The 20,698-nt window shown below is 45.0% G+C and overlaps 1 long non-coding RNA gene across 1 annotated transcript; it reads left to right on the top strand.

Moving 5' to 3' along the window:
* Positions 1-14,352: 14,352 nt before the first annotated feature.
* Positions 14,353-16,160, top strand: LOC146896073 (uncharacterized). Its single transcript, XR_014998725.2, has 2 exons — positions 14,353-14,549; positions 15,906-16,160. It is a non-coding gene; the product is annotated as an uncharacterized LOC146896073 (long non-coding RNA).
* Positions 16,161-20,698: the final 4,538 nt, after the last annotated feature.

Here is a 20,698-nt window from a genome sequence, read left to right as displayed (position 1 = left end):
CACCCCCATATCCAGGCTGAGCAAGGTATCCATCCATTTTCCTTTCCTATTGATCGATTGACAGAAGGAGCTTTGGGTAGTACAGAGAAAGGGATTAAAAGAGGAGGTACAGGATCAATTTCTGAAAGCTCTGGGTTCTGTGGGGTGACAGAATGGTCTCTAGCAGGTGGCCTTTGAGGAGTCCTGAGCAGGGAAGGGCCAGAGGAAAGAAATGCAAGCTCTGAGCCTATGGGGGCACCATAAGGGTCCCAGGCAGGAAACAGTCAGGGCCTTGGGAGGTCTTCAGTGAGAAGGGACAAGGAAAGATGAGGCATCCCAGTCAAGCAGTGGGCCAGCAGGACTTTGGGGGAAAAGGAAGTGAAGAGTCATTTCCTAGTGGTCTCTGATTTTCCAGGAGTCGTTGGGAGAACCCAGGAAGGTGCCAGGGGAGAACCCAGGAGGGTGCTGGGAAGTGCCTTGGGGTGTCTGCGGTAGCAAGAGACTAGAAGAAAGAACTTGAAGCTTTTAAAACATTGGGTTGTTTTATCAAAACATCTCTCTTTCTTTTTACTCACCATCATTTTAGAGTAGAAAGGTATTCTGGGGAACTGTTCGGGGGCACACTCTCTCACATACACTTAGACAAAGCCTCTAACAGGCTTTTTAGAGGCTTCACTTGATAAAATGACAGCTCAAGTCAGTATTCTCCCTAATGCCATTAAAACATATTTGCCCTTGAATGTCATTTTTAGTGAGCCACAACATTCTAGTCATGACCCAAATGACCTATTAGCCTCTCGCCCAGGTCTCCCTTTCCCTTTCAACCATCTTTGGCTCACAGGAGGCACTAGCTCTGACTTAGCCTTCATCTGCCCCAGGGTTTCACACAAGTTTTGCCATAATTATAATTCTAGGCATATGCTTATTTACTTGAGATTCTAAAATAAGGTTTGAGTTATCATGGATTTAAAGTGTTGAATGCATGTCTTCCTGAAATGCACAAAAATAAACATATTACTATTAAAATCTATTCTTACCATGTCAGGTTCATCTCTACATTGCCCTTGTCAGCTGACATGGCTCCAGTCATGAGCCATCATTGTCATCATCATGGGACCAGGATCTTCCAAAACTACTGTTGCCCCACATACAGCTATTCCAGGGGCACCTCACTTGCATCTGCCTTGCTTACCCCTGTCTCTTGACCTAGAACATGAGCCCTTTGGTCACTCACCATGTAGGACACTTCCACAAGGAAATGAAGGTAGAGGTTGGTGCCTCGGGGGAATAAAATTTGGACCAGTGGAAGAAGTAAGTCTATAGGTTAATTTTCCTATTCTGTGATGGGGAACCTTGTCAACTCAAATGAATTGAGGAAGCCTTTGATATCAGTAAAGTCTTCTTTTAGATTACTAGATAATGTGAATAGCAAAAGCTCTCAGAGCTAGAGTTGCACAGTTGTGTGTCAACCTGTGCCGTACTGCTAGAGGCAGGCTAGGACAGCAACAGCCTCCAGCTCACTAAGCCTTCATAACCACCACCCCTGACTTCTGCTGAGCTGAAGTCAGCCAAATGGAATCCTGCCACTTAAACCTTGTTTGCCTACTCAAGGGAACCATTGTCTGTTTCCTGCTGAGCTGGCTGCCTGAAAAGCATCATGGCCCCAAACCTCTTGCTGAATGAAGCCAGAGTCCTCTGTCATCCCACTGCATGAGCCCAGAGCCATCTTTCCTGCTTCACAGAAGGTTCTCTGGGACGTCAAGGCCTAACCTTTAGACACAACTTTCAAATAGCCAATGTGGTTACACTGACCTCTGGAAAGGGAAAGTTATCTGCTTGCCTTAACATCCCAGTACTCCATCAGTGGATCAGGGATCCAGAGTGACATAAGATTGGTTACCCCCATCTGTAAAGCTCCCTTCAGTTGTTGTGCTGTGGGACAATGATCTGTAGCCTGTCAATTGTATTTTAATAAAATGCTGATTGATCAGTAGCTAGGCAGAAAGTATAGGCAGGGAAACCAGGCAGGAAGTAGAGGCTGGACAATGAGAACAGGAGAATTCTTAGAAAAGGAATGTTCAGTCTGCAGTCATCACCCAGTCACAGAGGAAGCAAGATGAGAGGGCCTTGCTGATATAAGGTACCAAGCCACATGGCTAGCACAGACAAGAATAGCAAAGACAAGGTTAATATGCGATATAAAAAAGAGTTAGTAAGAAGTCTGAGCTAATGGGACAATCAGTTTATAATTAATGTAGACCTCTGTGTGTTTCTTTGGGACTGAACAGGGACCAGGTGGGACAGAAAACTTGGTCAGCGTTGCTGGGCTATTCAGGGACAAGTTCATGATTCCTCTCCTTGCCTTCTGCAACAGTAATTGATCTGGTCTCTGGTCCAAACACTGGCTTCCCCTGACTGAAAGTGGAAACCCCTTCTCAGGATTTTTCAGCTTTAGCTGGCTCATCTCAGGATGGAGGGTGAGCATCAGAGAGGTGTGATTTCTATAGGCCAGAGCTGGGGCCAACTCAGAGCTTTGATGCACTAGATCTGAGAATCTGAAGTTTCTATAGGGGAAGGATTTATTCACACATTTTAACAGGTTTCCAGAGTATGCAAATTAGCATTTGCCATGTGGGGCTGAGACAGCGCCCTCACAATAAATGGGCATGTTGTCAATGCCAATACAGTTATCCAGATAACTAGATGGCTTCTTATTTCTCACGGCTGTACTAAGATCATCTTTCCAGCTAAAGAAGTGCCAGAAATTACTGTCAAATGCTGCAAAAGGCCCATGTGTGGGTACAAATGACTCAGGTGCAAGTACTCTCCAGACTCTCCCTAGGGCAGACTTCATCAATAAATCCCAAACCTGGAAGCAGCCTTCTCATGTTCCATTCCAGGCAGCCATAAGCAGTCAATCAGCTTATGCATACAAGTTAAACTGTATACCTGCTTTGTTCTCTGCTCAACTGGCAATGTCACTGCACTCAAGATCTTTTTCCACATATGCTGCCTCCGTGTATTCATACGAGTTCATCGCATTCGTGGATTTTATCCAGCATTCATTGCATACCAGAGACTTTCTTAAGAAGATAGGGATGCAAAGAGGATAAATACAAGACTCGAACCTATGAAGACAGTTTCATTCCTATGACTATAAGACGTTCTCAATTTATAGGTCAAGGGTCCCTCCAGAAATGTTACAGCCACCCTTTGGGAAGTGAGTGTTGCTCATAGAGAATGAAGTGTCCAACAGAGAAGAGGAAGTGGGAGGAAGTCAGTCATGGAATGATGGGGTCAAAGTGTAAAATCCATATTAACTATATTACATATTACTCTTCAGTCATTTCCTTGGAAGATCCTGACAGAGGAGAGAAGAAAATGGTGCCTTTCTCCAAGTCCACCACCCTTACCCTTAGGAAGGTTGCAGAGTGGTATTTGTACATAGTGGGGCTGATGAGATCAAGGCCAAACTTGCATGAGGACAGTGGCCATGAAGTTGGGTATGAAGAACCCTATGAGTAGGCTACTTCAAGGGGATGACCAGCTGAGGGAAGACTTAATCCATTCATTGCTAGGGATGCGGTTCCGAGCTTGCAGAAAACTCAGGCCATTTGGAGCCTGAGAAAATATGCAAGGTGTAAGAGACAGGGAGAGTAAATGGTACCCAGAACAATTCCAGAAGTTTTCTGGCTGCTCCTGCAATCAGTCTGAGCACTCTTAATTATTCCCCACTCCCCTGCTTCTTCTCAAAGTGGCTTATTCACTGTTACCATAGGAATCACTCAGACACAGGGCTGATGAATCAGAGAATCAATTCAAGTGAGTCATTGTTGAAGGACCTGGGGATTTACAGAACAGACGGCTGTCTGGAGAAGAAAATACAATAAAAGGAGAAAGTGGAAGGGTGTAATGCCCTGAAATAGGAATTGGAGTGGGCTCACAAAACCCCTCGACTCATAGCGTCCTGCAAACAGCCTGTGAAGCATGTGTAAAGAAGTCTAATTCCTCTATGTCAAAAGGCTCAGCTGAGGACCACTTCACTCTTACACACCCGGTCTCTCTGAGATTCAAATCCTGTGGGTGATGCTAAATTGGAAGGGAAACCAGCTACCACTGAGTTCATTGCCCTCGATGGGTCATGCGCAACTCATTCTGCATCATGTTGCTCCCACAGTTTCTGACACCATGTCTTCTGTCTAGAAAATGCCAAGTAAGAATTTAGGAGAATTTAAAAAAAAAATTAAACAGGGAAACCACACCTTTGGTCATAGAATCAGGGGGTAGAAAGAATGGAAGAAATCCAGGACATGGGTTCCATTCTGGTAATGCTTTGACTATTGCAGGAGGTTTATGATGATTTTTCTTGGCTGTCAACTAGAAATCCCCCAGGAAGAGGGATTACTAATTGATGAATTGCCTCTGTCAGATTGGCCTCTGGGTATGTCAAGGAACACTGACTACCTTGATTGCCAGTTAGTGAAGGAGGGTTTAGCCCACCATGGGTGGTACAATGCCCAGGCAGGTGAGCCTGTACTATGTAAGGAAGGGGACAGAGCATGAGCCTGAGAGTTAGCCAGTAGGTAGTGTTCCTCTAGAGACTCTGCTAGAGGTTCATGTCTTAAGCTCCTTCCCTCGGTGAGGGATGGTGACCTGAAAGTATAAGTTGAAATAAATCCATTCCTCGGTAAATTGCTCTTAGTCAAAATGTTTATCACACCAACCGAAAAGCAATATAAAGCAGACTTCAACATTCTTTTGGAGGGAGCCCCTCCATCAGTGCACTCTCTGGGACCCTGTCACAACAACACCTGTTGATGTGGTGCACATCAACTCCACAAATGATCATTCTGACATTGACTCTCTGTACTGAGAGCTGGAAACACCCAGATCAGCCTTTCACAATGATGTGAGATTGTATTATCCATCCCCACCCCCACACCCCAGCTCTAGTTGTAAGATGGACAATTCTCCATGCATCTCCAGAACTCTCCTTTGCAATTGACCTGTTTTTCCAGCACCTTTGCTTGTCACTGTATTCTGATGTGTCCTTTCCTTTCTGCCCTGTGTTGTGTTCCTACTCATATTAACTACCTGTTCACCACGATGGTATCAATATGTGACAGAACCAAGTTAAGGAAGAAAAGATTTGTCTTGGCTCACAGAGCAGCCAGTCAATCTTGTCAGTCTGGCTCAGTTTACTACAGCAGGGCCATGGCTCAGGCTGCTCACATCAGGCTGATGAGGAAAAAGAGAATATCAGGAGCTAGAGATTGGGTACCACTTTCAATGTTCCATCTCTAGAGGCCCACTTCCACCTTCTAGGCCCTACCCCAAAAAGGCTCCTCAGCCTCCCAGAACAGCACCCCCAGTTGGGTACGAAGCATAAGCCCATAGGGGACCTTTCAGTTCTCATAGGTCACTTCATTTCACCAGAGCCTTACTCTCTGGTCTTCTGGCAAATCAAACGTAAAGTGTGTGTGTGTGTGGGGGGGGATCCCGCCATACTATTTTCTTTGAGGACTAAAGCTTTTCTAGTGATTTCTTTCCTAGTAATAGCAGAGCTTTTCCAATGCTCCAGTTCAAAATCTGAACAATTTTTTTTAAAAATTGTTCACCTTTCTCTAGTCTTTCGTATGTGAATACTGGAGGCAGAGATTAAGCGTGTAAGCCCTTGGCTCAACACCCCCTTAGAGAGTAGTTAAAATGTCCCATCAAGAGTATTTTATAGCTTAGGGATGGGAGACAGCACAGTGGGGGAAAGTGCTTGCCAAAAGCCTGACAGTCTGAGTTCAGATCCCCAGGACCCAAGTGAAAAGGCTGGTGGCACTCCTGTGGCCAGAGAAGAAACAAAGACAGGAAACTCGCCTGCAAGTTCTTGGGCCAGCCAGCTTGGGGTGCATAGCACAGCAGTCGAGGCAGGAGACAGCTCTTGGTTGCTGTATGAAAATACCCTCATAAAGCAATTTACTGAAGGAAAGATTATTTTACCCCAAGGTATGGTTCATCATGGCAAGGAAGTCAAGGCAGCGGAAGCTTCTGTGAAGACAAGAAGGGAGCAATGCATGCACACACACTGGGGCTCAGTTCCCCTTCTCTGTTTTATATACTTGGGATCCCCACACAGGGAATGCTTCTACCCACACAGTTAGTTGGTCTTCCCACATAATTCTTGTCATCAAGGCAATCCCTCACAGATGCTCTCCAGGGTAATCTTAATCCCTTCCAGGTGTGCCAGGAGGATGCCCCTTAGATGAGTCCCGATTCAGTCAAGCTGACATTTAACACTGACTCTCTCTCTCTCTCTCTCTCTCTCTCTCTCTCTCTCTCTCTCTCTCTCTCTCTTCCTCTCCCCCCTCTTCCTCTCTCTCTCTCTTCCTCCCCCCCTCTTCCTCTCTCTCTCTTCCTCCCCCCCTCTCTCTCTTCCTCCCCCCCTTCCTCTCTCTCTCTCTCTTCCTCCCCCCCTCTTCCTCTCTCTCTCTCTCTCTCTCTCTCTCTCTCTCTCTCTCTCTCTCTCTCTCTTTCACACACACACACACACACACACACACACACACACACACTCCTGCACAGGGTATTGCAGAACCTATGTGCTAGTTTAATATGAGCTAGAGTCATCTGAGATGAGGGACCCTCAGCTGTGAAGATGACTGTATTAGGTGCTCTGTAGCATATTCTGTGGGGACAATTTCTTCTCTAATAGTTGACATGGGAGGGATCAGCCCACTGTTGACAGTCCCAGCCCAAGGCATGTGACCCTGTGTTATATAAGAAAACAAAAAAAACAGGCCATAGAGAGCAAACCAGTAAGCAGTGAAAATCCACGGCCTCTGCTCTAGCTCCTGCCTCTAGGCTCCCACCTTGAGCTCCTGCCCTGACTTCCCTTCATGATCAACTATAAGCTGTAGGTTGGAAGAAAACCCTTTCCTCCCCAAGTTGATTTTGGTGGTGGTGTTTGCAATAGAAAGCAAACCAGGAAGCCTGCCTTGGGAAATTATAATCAGTCAAATTTGGAATGAAGTAGATCTCTAAAAGGGACCTTTTTTGGTACATCTGTAACACTGACTTATTCCATTTGAAACAGCACATGCTGTTAGGATCAGTCTCTGAACAACTGTATTTGTTCTTGCCGCAACCCTGTGAGTGCTGGGTGACATACCTCTTCTCTTGCTGGGCGAGGAAAAGACTGGAACTCGGTCTCTGAGAATGTTACTAGAGTCAAGTACAGGCACTAAAGCTGGCAAAACCCTGCTTTTATACACTGGTAACCTTTCAGAAGTTAGACGGTTCCCCCAGGAGTGTCTGACTCTGACCCCTTGCCTATCAGGTTGAAACAAAAGACGGGTTCATGAGAAATCAGGAAATTATCATTTTACAATCAACCAAAAGGCCCATTTGCTTAAACAGAAACACTTCTAGAACCATCTTCCTGCAAGAGTGCAAAAGTTTTGATCAGGTTTAAACACCTTGGTGAAGGCTGGATTCACTCAAAACCAGTAGAGTCCAATTAGGGCTCAGATGTCCATCTTACTGCAGTGCCAACCAGCACAGAGGGGCTTCACTGATGTGCAGCCAGGCTGAGCTCACTGATTACCATGGAGCAGTAATTGTCTCCCAGCCCCTCTGCTCAGTCCTTTGGCTCATTTCAACCTCACTGAAGTCCAAGCTTCCATCCCATCCCTCTTCCTTTGCCATCTGCTCTATGGTCAAACTTAGATGAGGTGAGATCCTTGCCAAGGTCATCCTCTACTTAAGGGAGAATATTTGATTGGCACTGGCTTTTCTGAGTGTGCTGAAAATTTCCAGAGGTCACAGAGCTTGAGCGGTTGGGAGGGATTATCCAGAGGTGGCCTCAGGTGGCCTGTCCTTGACTCCCTCTGCGCAGAAGAGAAAAGTAGAGGAGGCATGACTCAGCATCATGCCCCAGCCTCACCTCTCTCCTCCTCCCTCTCTTGGGATGGTCCTCTGTCATGGTGCCATGATTACTACCTTCCCATCATCATCTCTGTTGCTATTAATAACACATGAATAATTCAAACAGTAAACTTAAAGATGCCTGGCTCCTCTTCTGCCCTGGGGAGCTGCCAAAAATAGCTCAGCCCCTGGCAACCACGGAGCTGCTCGGGGAGGGCAAGGGGTGTGCATAGAGGAAACATCATTTTCTTCAACTGTATGTTTCTTCTGATTGCGTACTATGTTCCTGAGAAGATGGGGAGTCTCCTCACAGTGCTATTCCCTCGTTGCACCAGAAGCCAGGGGAGGGCATCAACAGTTTAGGATGGCACTGGTGTCTGCTTCCGGATCAGTCTACTAGTTTTTCCTCGTGGTTTTTCATGTAAATGTCTGTCCAGGGCTATGTGGGCCTTGGAGCAGTTACTGGGAACCCCTTTTGTTATAAATCTGTTGGTGGGAACCAGATATTCACTAGAGAAATTCTGGGCTGAGACATCTTGGAGGTAGAACGTCCAATAAAGGTCATTGCAGTGTGTGTAGGAGGGTGGGGGGGCTTTGATCAGTGAAGAGGAAGATGGGTTGTGCTTCCTCTGCAGCCCAGACTGCTGCTGTTGCCGCTGTTTCTGCTGCTGCAGCAGCAAAATGAGACCCCAGAGCAGACACAGTTGTTTCCCCAGAAGCCAGCCAAGGACCAGGTGTTTTCTCTGTTTACCCAGGATGACTCCAAGTTAAACCCTGAAAGTCCCACCTTTTTTTTAAAAAAATTATTTATTTATTATGTATGCAATATTCTTTCTGTGTGTATGCCTGCAGGCCAGAAGAGGGCACCAGACTTTATTACAGATGGTTGTGAGCCACCATGTGGTTGCCGGGAATTGAACTCAGGACCTTTGGAAGAGCAGGCAATGCTCTTAACCGCTGAGCCATCTCTCCAGCCCCCAAGTCCCACCTTTGTATGTTTTAAAGATTCATTTACTTTTATTTTATGTGTATGAGTGTTGTGTGCATGTATATAAGTGCACCATTTGCACACAACATCTGCAGAAGCCAGAGAGGGCATCAGATTCCTTGGAAATAGAGTTGCGGTCAGTTGTGCATCCTGGGACCTGAATTCCCACCCTCTGCTAAAGCAGCAAGTGCTCTTAACTACTGAGCCATCTCTCTAGCTCCAAGTCCCATCTTTTGTAAAATTCCTCAGAGTAAACAAGTCAAGATGGTGATTCCAGAGTCCACATTAGGGTTCATGGACAAGACGTCAGATACATATGATGATGGATCTTTCTTCAGAAAGATTCTGCCTTAAAATCTTAAGTTGAATAAAAGCAAACATCCTGCATTACCATGACAGAGGATGAAGTAGACCCCACACTCCAACAGGAGGATAAAATATTACCAATACTTTAAACACACACACACACACACAGAAAAGAAAAGAAAAAAAACCTTAATTAAAAACAAAAAGTGGACAGAGAGGGGCTGGCTCAATGGTTAAAAAGAGCATACTGCTGAGGATGTAACAGACAGCTCGGTCAGGTTCCCAATACCCACTTCCAGTGGCTCAATGCCGCCTATTAACTCCAGCTCCATGGGATCTGTCACCGTCTTCTGGCATCTCTAGGCACTTTACCCACATGTGCAAACCCACACACAGACGCACAGTTAAAAAACAATGAAGCATATATGAACCTTTTACTCCAAAGTTTTCTCATGAGAAATGATCAGAAATGATAACACAAATTTCACATTTTCCTTAAATTATACTAAAAGCAAAAATTAAAAAAGGGAAGAAAGAAAGGAAAAAATCGAACAAAACAAAGGAAAAACACCAATCACCGATTAAAATATAGGACTATTTGACTCTTTCAAAGGCAAAATTTGCCATGTAATGATCACTTGGTTTTCTATGGCCATGTATTACCCTATGTATTATCATTTCCTCTTGTCACTGAGGAAACTGAATTATATGTCTTAGTCATGCCTTCTTTTCTCTGACAAACACTGAAACCATTTCCAAGAAGCAAGAGTCTTTTGGGCTCCTCGCGTCAGAAGTTACTACCCATGGTCATCTGACCATGTTGTCTCGGTGCTGCGGTTAGGCAGAGAGCGCCGTGACTGAACAGCAGAATTGCAGGACTGTTCATTTCTTAGCAACCAGGACCCAGACATAAAGATAGGAAGGGGCCAGAACAAGACAGAGTCCACAAAAGATCCACCCCAAAGACAGAGGTCCTCCAGGTAGACCCACCTCCCAAAGTTCCTCCCTAAGGAATCACATATGCTAGAAACCAAACCTTCCACAGGTGAGCCTCTGGAAGACATGTAAATAGAAACTGAAAATAGAGTAACTCCAAATATATAAACAAATATGGAAGATGCACATAGCCATGTTGATACATTAGCAAAGACTAGTAGAAAATACACTGAAAAGGAGATGGATTCCACAGTTTAAAAGATACTGTACTTTTCCTTATAATATAACAGCAATATTTGAAATCCTGTTGGCAAAAACTTAGTGGAAAGTTAAGAAATTCTGAAACGTTGTAGCAAACTCTGAAACCTAAGAACCAGAAAATATCAGTACTATCCAAAGACCCCAAATTAATTACAGATCTGGAGTCTGTCATTCATACAACCAGGAGAAATGAAGAAAGTATTATCATTTCCACTTAACACGGAGAGCCCGGTTCCAGGGGGAGCATCCTGGCACAGCTGGTAACAACATTTTACAGATGAGACCTCAGCCCTGGGACCATCTTAGCACGGCTAAGAACTCACACAGGTGAAACCTCAGAACAGATGAGGTTTCAGCTCAGGTAAGTCTCAACAGGTGAGGCATGGGAACAGGTAAGACTTTCCAGGTGAGAGAGCTCATCCCAGGGAACACCTCCATAAAGTAAGCCTGGAACACTCTGTCCTCTGTGACGGATATTGCCTTTCCTGGTTTTAAGGTTCGATTTCTATTTTAAGTAACAGTTTGTCCAGTTTTCCCAAAAGTCTCAGTTGCACCTCCCCAAACTCACAAATCCTCCCATAAACAAAATCCCTGGCTACTTTGTGAAAACCTACCCGTCATCCTCAGATTTCCATCAGTGTTTCACAGAGCTGATCTACGAGGTCAGGCATGTGGACTCTGCAGCTCTCAGCTCTGGTGCTCTCTGCACAGCATTGTGCCTCACCCCCATCTGTGCCTCTGCATTTAGAATACACAGCAAGGAGGCACACTTTCATGAACTTAGGCTAAAGGTGCTGAGAGCAGCCCATATCGAGCCCATTAACATTTGTTGGGTTGGCAAGTGGAGTAAGGCCAGAAAAGTGCCCACTGTGTGCAAAAAGAACCTAAGAGGGCTCAGTTCTGGTTTGTTCTTGTTTTGGTTCAATAGTCCCACATTCTAACAGGCTCTGTCTGGAGCACCATGAAGAGGCTGAAGAGATGGCTCAGTATGAGTTGTACTTACTGTTCTTGCTTGCAAAGTACTTGATTTCAATTCTCAGTACCCACATCAGGTAGTTCACAACTGCCCTATCAAGGTTTATGTTGGGGTGTCAGCCCCCCTAAACCTCTCAGGATCCAGAAGGATCGCTATAGCAGGCAAAAACTGGACGGGTGGCCTGGAGATTGGTGAGTATTTGAGCCTCAAGTATAAATGATATTTAAGAGGCCAACAACAAACAAAGTCGCCTTGACTTCTGAGGACAATAAACAGGAGCAGTTACTCAGAAGCCAACAGAGAGATGAGATGGGGTCGGGCCTTAGGTAAGTTACAGTTAGGTTCGCAAAACATAGGCGTCTTCAAGGCTTTGTGTAAAAGCTAAACAGTCAGAAAATCAAAGCAACAAAAAGACAGGACTTTTAGGCTGGCAGGCATCGAGTGGAAAGGGCAGAAAAACATAAACAGGGCCAGTGTGTACATTCCAGCTTGAGTAAATGGCAGGTGACATTCGCTTGGATGTGGCAGAAGAAAGAGCCGGAAGCAGGGGGTGTCAGTAGCGCAAGGTGGAAAGACCGCCTGGAGACGACAGATACGCTCTTTCAAAATGCTCTGCAAACTTCTAGACAGAAATGTCAAAGGTGAGGTGAGCTACCTGGGTCAGAATGTCACATTCCTGACGGACAGGAGGAAGGACTTATTTGTCTCGGTGAGGTCATGGTGGGCTGGCTCCATTGCTAACAAGTCTGTGGTGAGTCTGAGTTGAAGGATGGAGTTGAAGGGAGAGTCACTCACCTGATAGCTGCTGCCAGAAATCAGAAAACCACAAGAAGAAGCGTAGAGCAAGATTCCCCTCATAGCTCAGCCTCAGGGACCCACTGCTTACCAGGATCCACCTTCTGCCACCACTGATGACTTTGGATCCACCAGGGCCTGAACCCACAGATCCAGTCAGCTTTCACTGATTGGACCTACCACCTGGGGACCCAGCCTTCAACTCATGGCCGAGGATTCTCCTGGAGATGTCTATGTGAGTATGGGAAGAGGAAATGCATATCAAGTTGACCTGGACAATTTCAGAGAGAGGGGAGTCATCAGTCAGTTATATCAACAATTTACAGAGAGGATTGAGAGAGAGTATCTCTTCTGTAAATTTGGCCCAAAGAAAGTCTGTTGACAACATCATGAGAGTAGTTAAACCATGGAGATATAGGGCCATGGCCATGGTTCTGAGAGAGAAAGGAAGGATGTGGGATTCCCTTTTATGTAAGTGTAAACATCTAGAATCTGGAGTTTCGGGCAGTTCTCAGTCTCTGGACAGGGGAGCAGGGAACTGAACTCAGGTCCTCTATAAGAGCAGTCAGTGCTTTTAGCTGAGCTATCTCTCTAGTCACAAATTATGTGTTCTCTCTCTCTCTCTCTCTCTCTCTCTCTCTCTCTCTCTCTCTTTACTTTTCTCCCTCTACCTTCCCCCTTATTTTCTCTCCTTCTCTCTGGTCTTGCCATAGAGCCCAGGCTACAGATGAGCATGGGATTAGCAAACCCCACTCCTGAGCACATGCTTGCCTAGATTATTTGTTCCTGGGTATTGGACAAATACAATATAAAAATAAGCAAAGCTGACACTAGAAGTCTGACATTATCATCACTACCTGTCCCCCTCCATAGCGGGGAAGTCCAAGTTTTCATGGCTGTAGGAAACTTTGACTTCAAAGGGACTTCCAGCGCCTCTTCTCATAAATCCGGGAGCCCTGCCATATTTCAGTCCCAGTGGGAGCACAATGGGAAAGCTTTAGGCTCTGCACACATCTTTGCCACTTTCCCTTTCTATTTATTTGTTAGGAGGGTCTCATTGTATATCTCAGGCTAGTCTAGAACTTGTTAGGTAGCCAAAGCTGGTAAGAGCACACTTTCCCTGCCACATGGGAACAGCGCCTTTGCATTAGAATGGCTACAGCTGTCGGGAGAACCTCAGGCATCCTGAACCCTGACACTTCATGACTGCCTGGCTTCCCCCATCTCACCCTACCCTCACCCCCATCCCATGCCTTGCAGGCCAACTTTCCTCTCCTCCTGTCCCTGTCAGTTCAACCCTTGGAAGTTCATAATTTATCCCTCTGTCTCCCCTGGAATCATGGCATTCTCCAGTGCATCCATAGTACATGTCAATCAGTGATCGCAGTGTGGAACTCCTGGCTCAGTTTCTACTCTAAGAGTCTCGTCAAAACTTTGTATTGGTAAAAAGAAAAATGTCACTCTCTATATATATACACCCTCACCTTTTTTGTGTGAAACAATCTCTTTTCCTTGATTCTCAGCTGTGCAACAGGACCAGTCAGTGGGTGTTCTCTGCAACAGGCAATGTTCAGCACCAGCAGGATGTACCAGAGTGTCCCTCTCCGACAGCCAAAGCCCCACTTTCTTCCCCATGGGACTTGGCTAAGCCTAGCCCCTGCTTCACTGCCATGGATGTTCTAAAAGGCTCCTCTTTTTGCATTTATTTTTGAAATGTCATCTATTTATATATTTGTATATGTATGTGGGAGCACACACATGGAGGTGTTTGAAGACAATTTCAAGGGTTGAATGTCTCCTTTTACAGTATGGTTCCCAGGGATCATTCTCAGGTTCTTAGGCTTGCAACGCGTGTCATCTCCCTAGCCCACAGAAAACTGCTTGATATCTTGGAAACCATATCCAGGGAGTCACTGGTTGCCTCAATTGTGACTGTGGGTGGAGAGAGGACTTACATCCATACCACCCTAAAACTCCCTTTGCTTTGCACAGAGGGAAATCAATCCTGTAAGGCCACCTTATTCATCTCTAACTTTTATTCCACTTTTTTTTAAAAGACGAGATTAACTATCTACATGATGCACATACACAAACGGTCTTCATTTGTGAGCTGAAAGGGGAACTGTATTTCGAAGCAGAGTCGGAGTTGAGCGGTTGGGTTCATTTCTGTAATTATGCGCTAATTTTAACACAGCATTTCCTGGTAGCCAGAGCAGAGCAGAAGCAGCCCCTTCAACAGCTGTTTCTCACTGCGGAGGAGAAAGGCTTGCTAATGGCTGTGCCAGCCCCAGGGGAGAGTCAAGCATTGATGCTTTGCAGTCCTGTGGACAAAACCCCAGACTTGACATGTGCAAGACAAGTGCTCTACCCCTGAGCTACACTTCAGCTAAAAAGGTAACTTTAAGAGATCTTCTGGTATACATTTTGTTTACATAAAATGTGGCAATTGGATATGTATCAGTGGATCCTGGAATTCCAATAGTGATACTATTCCAGACACCACGGTGGGTTTTTGTTTTGTTTGTTTTTGGTTTTGTTTTGATTTAATGAATTATCCAAGCCATAGTTCAGTAGCTCCAAGCTTCAGGTAAGAAAATATGACTGGGTAAATATGATCTTGGGCCCTTGAGAAGACGAATAAGACAAATGCTACCTGTTCAAAAGGGAATGAACATTAAGAAGAGAGAAAGCGAGAGGTGAGAAAAGGGCTATAGTCAATGGGGAGAGGAGAAGGAAGGAAGGTAAAAGGGGAGGAGAACAAGAGAAAGGGGGAGGAAGAAAGCAAAGGAGGAGGAAGAGGAAGAGAGGGAGGGGGGAGAAGGACGAACAGAGAAGAAAAGGGGGAAGAGAAGGGGTAGAATGGATAAGGGCTGAAGGGGATGAAGGGGAAGCATGGGAAGGAGAGGGATATGTGGAGCAGGGGATGGGAGGGAGAGGGAGGGAGCAGGGAGGAGCAAGGAAGAAGAGAGGATGGAGGAATGAGAAGGGTGGAGGAGAGGATGGGGGGAAATGAGAAGGGTGGAGGAGCAGAGGTAAGGAAGACAGAGGAGAAAAGGCAGATCACAGACAGGATGATTGCTAAATTTTGAAAGACAAACATTTTATAGCCAAGTTACTTTACGTGTCGCTGCTGAACACAGAGATGGAGTCAGTCGCTCATCACAGTGTAAATTCCTAGAGGTCAGCTTGATCTATATAGAAAGTTCCAGGCCAGCTAGGGCTACATAGTGAGGCCCTGCCAAGAAGAAGAAGAAGGAGAAAGAGAAGAAGGAGAAGAAAGAGAAGGAAGAGAAGGGGAAGAAGGAGAAGAGGGGAGAGTGAGGGGATGGGGATGGGGTGGAAGAAGGAGAGGCAGCTATGAAAGGGAGGGAAATATTTAAACAGGATCTAAGCTCCAAGGCCCTAGCAGTAGCTGGAAACAGGCCTTGTAACCACGATACTATCCATTCATTCTGAGGCAGGATAGAAAGAGAGGGGACTTTGGGGCACAGGAAGAGAGCTCAGACTCTCACACAAGAGAGTTAAAGCCTTTTGCCAGTTAAGAAGCAGTAACTCCAGCATAATTAACATTAAAGGCTGCAGACTGAGTTAACAATCTTCTCATATAGAGATATTTTCTGCTAATATAACCATTAGCCGGGCTTCAGGTCCAAAGGTGGGTGGGCCTCATCGCTTCCCCCTCAACTGTGTTTACATTAAAGCTTCCTGTATTCTTGTGGTGTAAACATTTCCCAGCTGTTGTCCCTGCAGGTGCCACTCAGGAACTACCAGCTGAACTCCTTCACAAACCTGACCCACCCTTTGAAGATAGCAACTTTGAACCCCACTACAGCAGGACATAGGACGATAGCAAAGATGTAAAGGCAACATCGAGTGAGAATCTTTTGATAAAAACGTCCCTTCTCAGATGTGTCTTGTTCTCCTTCTGAGAGTCCTTCTTTCTCTTAACCTTCCTGCTTAAACTCCTGTTAAAATATCTTTATTAAACCCTACTTCTACCTCATACTCGGTAGTTCTAAAATCTTTTTTTCGCTGAAGCCATGGTTCCTGATTTGACTTGGGTAGAATTCCCTGGAAATCTAGGGAATCCGTCCGGCTGCGGACGTTGCCAGTGGGAGCTGTAGCTTCTGCCTCTGCCCCCAAACCCTGACAATCACAAAGAGGATGCCAGGTAAGACAACAATTCATGTTATTTTTACAAAATCCTGTGTCACCTTAAAATGACAGGCATGGAGACTGAGCACAGAGAGTGATTTTAACCCCAAGGTACACAGAACCCCTTCTCCCTTTGTTGTGCACATTATTTAGGCCTTATCTTCTCCTCTGTTGTCCTTCTTTGCAACAGAACTGTATGTGTTAAAGCTTACCAGATACAGGATCTTTCAGGTAAGCTTGGCTGTTAATAAATTTTTACCCTAAACTTCTAGCTTGAGACAACATATCTCAGTAGAGTTTGGGTATGAAGGAAATAGCAGGAGTTTGATGCTTCTGATCATTTTCAGCTGGACCTACACTGGCCTCAAATACCATTGAAAATTAATTGCCAGATTATTTTTAACACAAGTATGCACAAGGCCCTGAGTTTAGTTCCTAATATGTGCATGCACACACACACACGCACACAAATGGGGTGGGAGGTGTTGGGGAAGGTAGAGAGAATAGAGAGAGGAACAGAAATAACTTGGAAAGCCAAAGACCTGTGTTTCAAAGGATCCACCAAGAACTTGCTACAGTTATATAGCTGAATTGACATGTCCCCAAATTTACCTTCTAAGCATTTAGCTTATACTCACAGATAAATACTACTTTCAGCCTCAATCAGAAAAGCTTCTCTTAACAGTGAACGGTAGTGAATGCAAACTCAAGGCTGTTATATGTGCTGGTAATAAGAGACAATGAGTGAACAGCTGAACAGGACTTTTATACCACCAGATATAAGGCTCAGGGAACATCAGAGAAGAGGAAGTAGAGAGAGTGTAAGAGCTTCGAGACAGGGCAAAGGGCTGAGAAATTCCATTTTCTTGACATGACATTGTCATTGCAAACATAAACTCGCAGCAACTAAGGATGTTTGTTCTTGGCCTGCGCAAGACTGGACCTGTCATTTGTGGGAAAAGGATAATCTTCATGTCTTACAAAGAGATGTGAACAAATTAAAGCAAACACTATTGTAAAAACGGGTGCATGAGAACCCAGACATGGCTAGGAAGCAAGCTCAGGCACGTATAGTTGATATAGTATTTGTGTTTTAATAAATAAAGCTTGCCTGAAGGTCAGTGCAAACAGCCACACTAGTCAGCCATACACTCCAGGCAGTGGTTACACACACCTTTAATCCCAGCAGCCACACTAGTTAGCCATAGAGGTTGGGCAGTGGTGCATGCCTCTAACTCCAGCACTAAAGAGGAATATAAGGCTGGATAAAACAGGAACATACTCTCTTTCAGTCTGAAGATTTCTTAAAGGTAAGAGTTATCTAATGGCTTGGCTGCTTTGGCTTTTCTGATCTTTAGGTTAAACCCTGAAATCTGTATGTCTGGGTTTTATTAATTGTGAACAGGCAAGGTGGCCTTTTGTCTTATATTTCTGATGGAGGTGATGACTGAGTCTCGAGTCATTGCTGGGAGCTTGACTTTACAGTCTAACATGATTGAGTAAAGGGCACGTAGAGGAAAAGGGAGGTTTAGGAAGCAAGGGCTCTTGTTGAACTAACTACATGAGATAGAAAAAAGTATGTTTCTTATAATTAGTCAACTATGAATAAGCAAGAGGTGGATTCTAGGGAAAGGGCCATCACTGTCTTCAGTCGTTTAGCCACAGGTAAACCTAACATTCTGCAATGGACAGGCTCAAAACCAGGTTCACAGAGATGACTCTGGTTGAACTCAGTAGATCACAGAGCAAAACAAAAAGACATAAATGTGACAAAGAAACCAGTAGAAAAGAGGGAATTTAACGGAGGTAGGAGGGAGATAGAAAGGGTAGGGGTGAGAGTAGTTAGAACACATTATCTGCATGTATAAATTTGTCAAACAAACAACAAAAGATACTTCACAAAACGGACACACAAGAATTACTGTCTAAAGACAGTCTAATGAAATACAGTGAGGGTACCCTAAAAGTTTCTAGAGGGATACAAATTTGTCTCTGAAATACAGTAAGGAGAAAGTGATGCTTCTCATTAGTAACAGCCAGGTGATCACTGCTGTGACAACCATAGAAAATGAATTTTTAAAGAAGAAAAGATCTATCTTTCCTCACGACCCTGCAGGCTTTAGTCTGTGGTCCTTTTGCTCCATGCCCTAGGCCTGAAACAGACATCATAGTAGCATGAGGGCCTGGAGAGCAGAGCTGCCCATCTCAGGATGGCCAGGAAGCAGAGAAGGCAGTCAAGGATTTCTTGCTCCTAACTCTGCTTCTTTCCGAGTCCACCTCTTAGTAGTGCTATCCCATCTGAGGTCCCTCCTGCATCAGTTGCTGTTCCTTGTGGCAACTCTCTCACAGACAAACCCAGAACGAGCATCACCAATCCCTGACATCTGTCAAGCCAGCCAAGACAATCTTATAGTCAAGATTAGCCATGGGGCAATCTCGGATCTTATAATGCTCAAAGAGAAACTGTATTGAAATAATATGTGCTAATAAAGTAGGATGTATGAAAATAAAGTGCTTTGCAGGAAACACTTTAGAGTGGGAACATGAGGGCTGAAGATTTAGTGAGTGTTTCAGTTAGAGTTTCTATTGCTGTGACCACAGCAGCTGTTATAAAGGAAAACATTTAATTGGGGCTGGCTTACAGTTCTGAGGTTTAGTCTGTTATCATCATGGAGGAAAACATGGTGGCAAGCAGACAGATATGGTGCAGGAGAAGGCGCTGAGATTTTTATATCTTGATCAGCAGGAAGCAGGAAGGGAGCTTCTGAGATCTCAGAGTCCAACCTCTGGTGACACACCTTCTCCAATAAAGCCACACACCCTAATTGCGCCACTCCCGATAGGCCTAGGAGGGCTATTTTTGTTCAAATCCCCACAGTGAGTAAGAGCACTTGCTGTGAATGCATGAGAAACAGAGCTCAAATCCTCACCCACCATTTTTGGAAAAAGACTAGCCACACACATGTCTGTAACTCTGAAACTGAGGGTGGGGACAGTGCAAGACAAGAGGATCATAGGATCTTACTGACTACCAGCTTAGCTCCAGACCCAGTGACAGACTCTGCCTAAAAGAATACAGTGAAGAATGATGGAGCTGGACACCTGATATCTTTCTTTGGCCACAGCGTACACAGGCACATACACACATGCTTATACATCTGTGTTGTCCTAACCTTTTTTAGGAATGTTACCAAGTATCAGTTCATTCCAGATAGGGACACAGAGACAGACCAAAAATAAACAGCCCCACCCCAGCCTGCTCAGTGAAACAGGGGGTTTATTTGGGCTTACTTGCTTCATCATGGGCAGCTAAACCACTGAAGAAAATCTCTCTCCTCCAGCAGCTGTCAACTGCTTATATAATCCTGGGGAATGGGAATAGGCAGGGCCCCTTTGAGCCCCTCTTTCTACGATGGAATGTTAGTGGGACCACTGTGTAATTAAAATTGCTAAGAGTTCAAGTGGGCCATGGCCACAACAAACCCTGAAGACAGCTTTCCAGGAGCTGGACAAGCAATAAAGTCCAAGTATATTGTATAAGAAGAGGGAAAGGATGATCTGAGGGTTTAGCACAGTTGTAGAGCACTCAGAGCCTGGGTTAGGTCCTCCGCGCTGGAAGGGAAAGACAAAATTATAAAACCGACCCCCAAAATTCCAAGGTAACAAGATGAGGGAAAAGGAAAGAAGGGAGAAGGAAAGAAGGAAAGAAGAAAGGAAGAGAGGGAGGGAGGAAGGAAAGTCGTCCACATTGAAGTATTTTTCCTACGGCTTCTGGTAAAGCAAAAATAAATAAAATAAACAGGTAGATAAATAAATAGATAAATAAGGGAAAGGAAAGCTGAAGGTGCTGCCAACAGCAGATACCAAGGGAGACAGTAGGAAGAAATCCCCATGGGTGAGTCTGCTGCCTCACAGCCTCATCCTGAAGTGGAAGCACACAGAACAGTAGAAGGGAGAAAGCAGCGCATGGGTAAATGTAACAAAAGACCCAAGACCCGGTAAGAGCGGTAAGTGGGTGGGCATGTTATTATTACAATTTCTCTCTGATTTTTAATGATTACTTATTGCTACTATTGTGTGTTTGTGTATTCACGGTTTGTGAGGGAGGTGTGGATGTGCCGGGGCACACAGACAGAGGTCAGACGGCAATTGTGGAGGGAGTTCATTCTCTCATGCACCCTTACTGTGACGTTGTCTTACATTTCTGTTGCTGTGGTAAAATACCACAGCTAAATGCAGCTTAAGAGTGAAAAGTTTTTGTTTTTTTTTCTAACTACCAGTTCCAGGTTATAGTTCATTACTGCAGGGAAGCAAAGGTAAGATTTTAAAGCAGATAATCACCGCACAGAGACATCCAAAAGCAGACAGAGATGGATGCATAGCCCATT

This window comes from Myodes glareolus, chromosome 1, assembly GCF_982192425.1.
Source record: "Myodes glareolus chromosome 1, mMyoGla1.1, whole genome shotgun sequence".
In the NCBI taxonomy this organism is placed as follows: domain Eukaryota; kingdom Metazoa; phylum Chordata; class Mammalia; order Rodentia; family Cricetidae; genus Myodes; species Myodes glareolus.
Note: the sequence above shows the minus strand (reverse complement) of the source record. Positions and strands in the feature narration are given on the sequence as shown.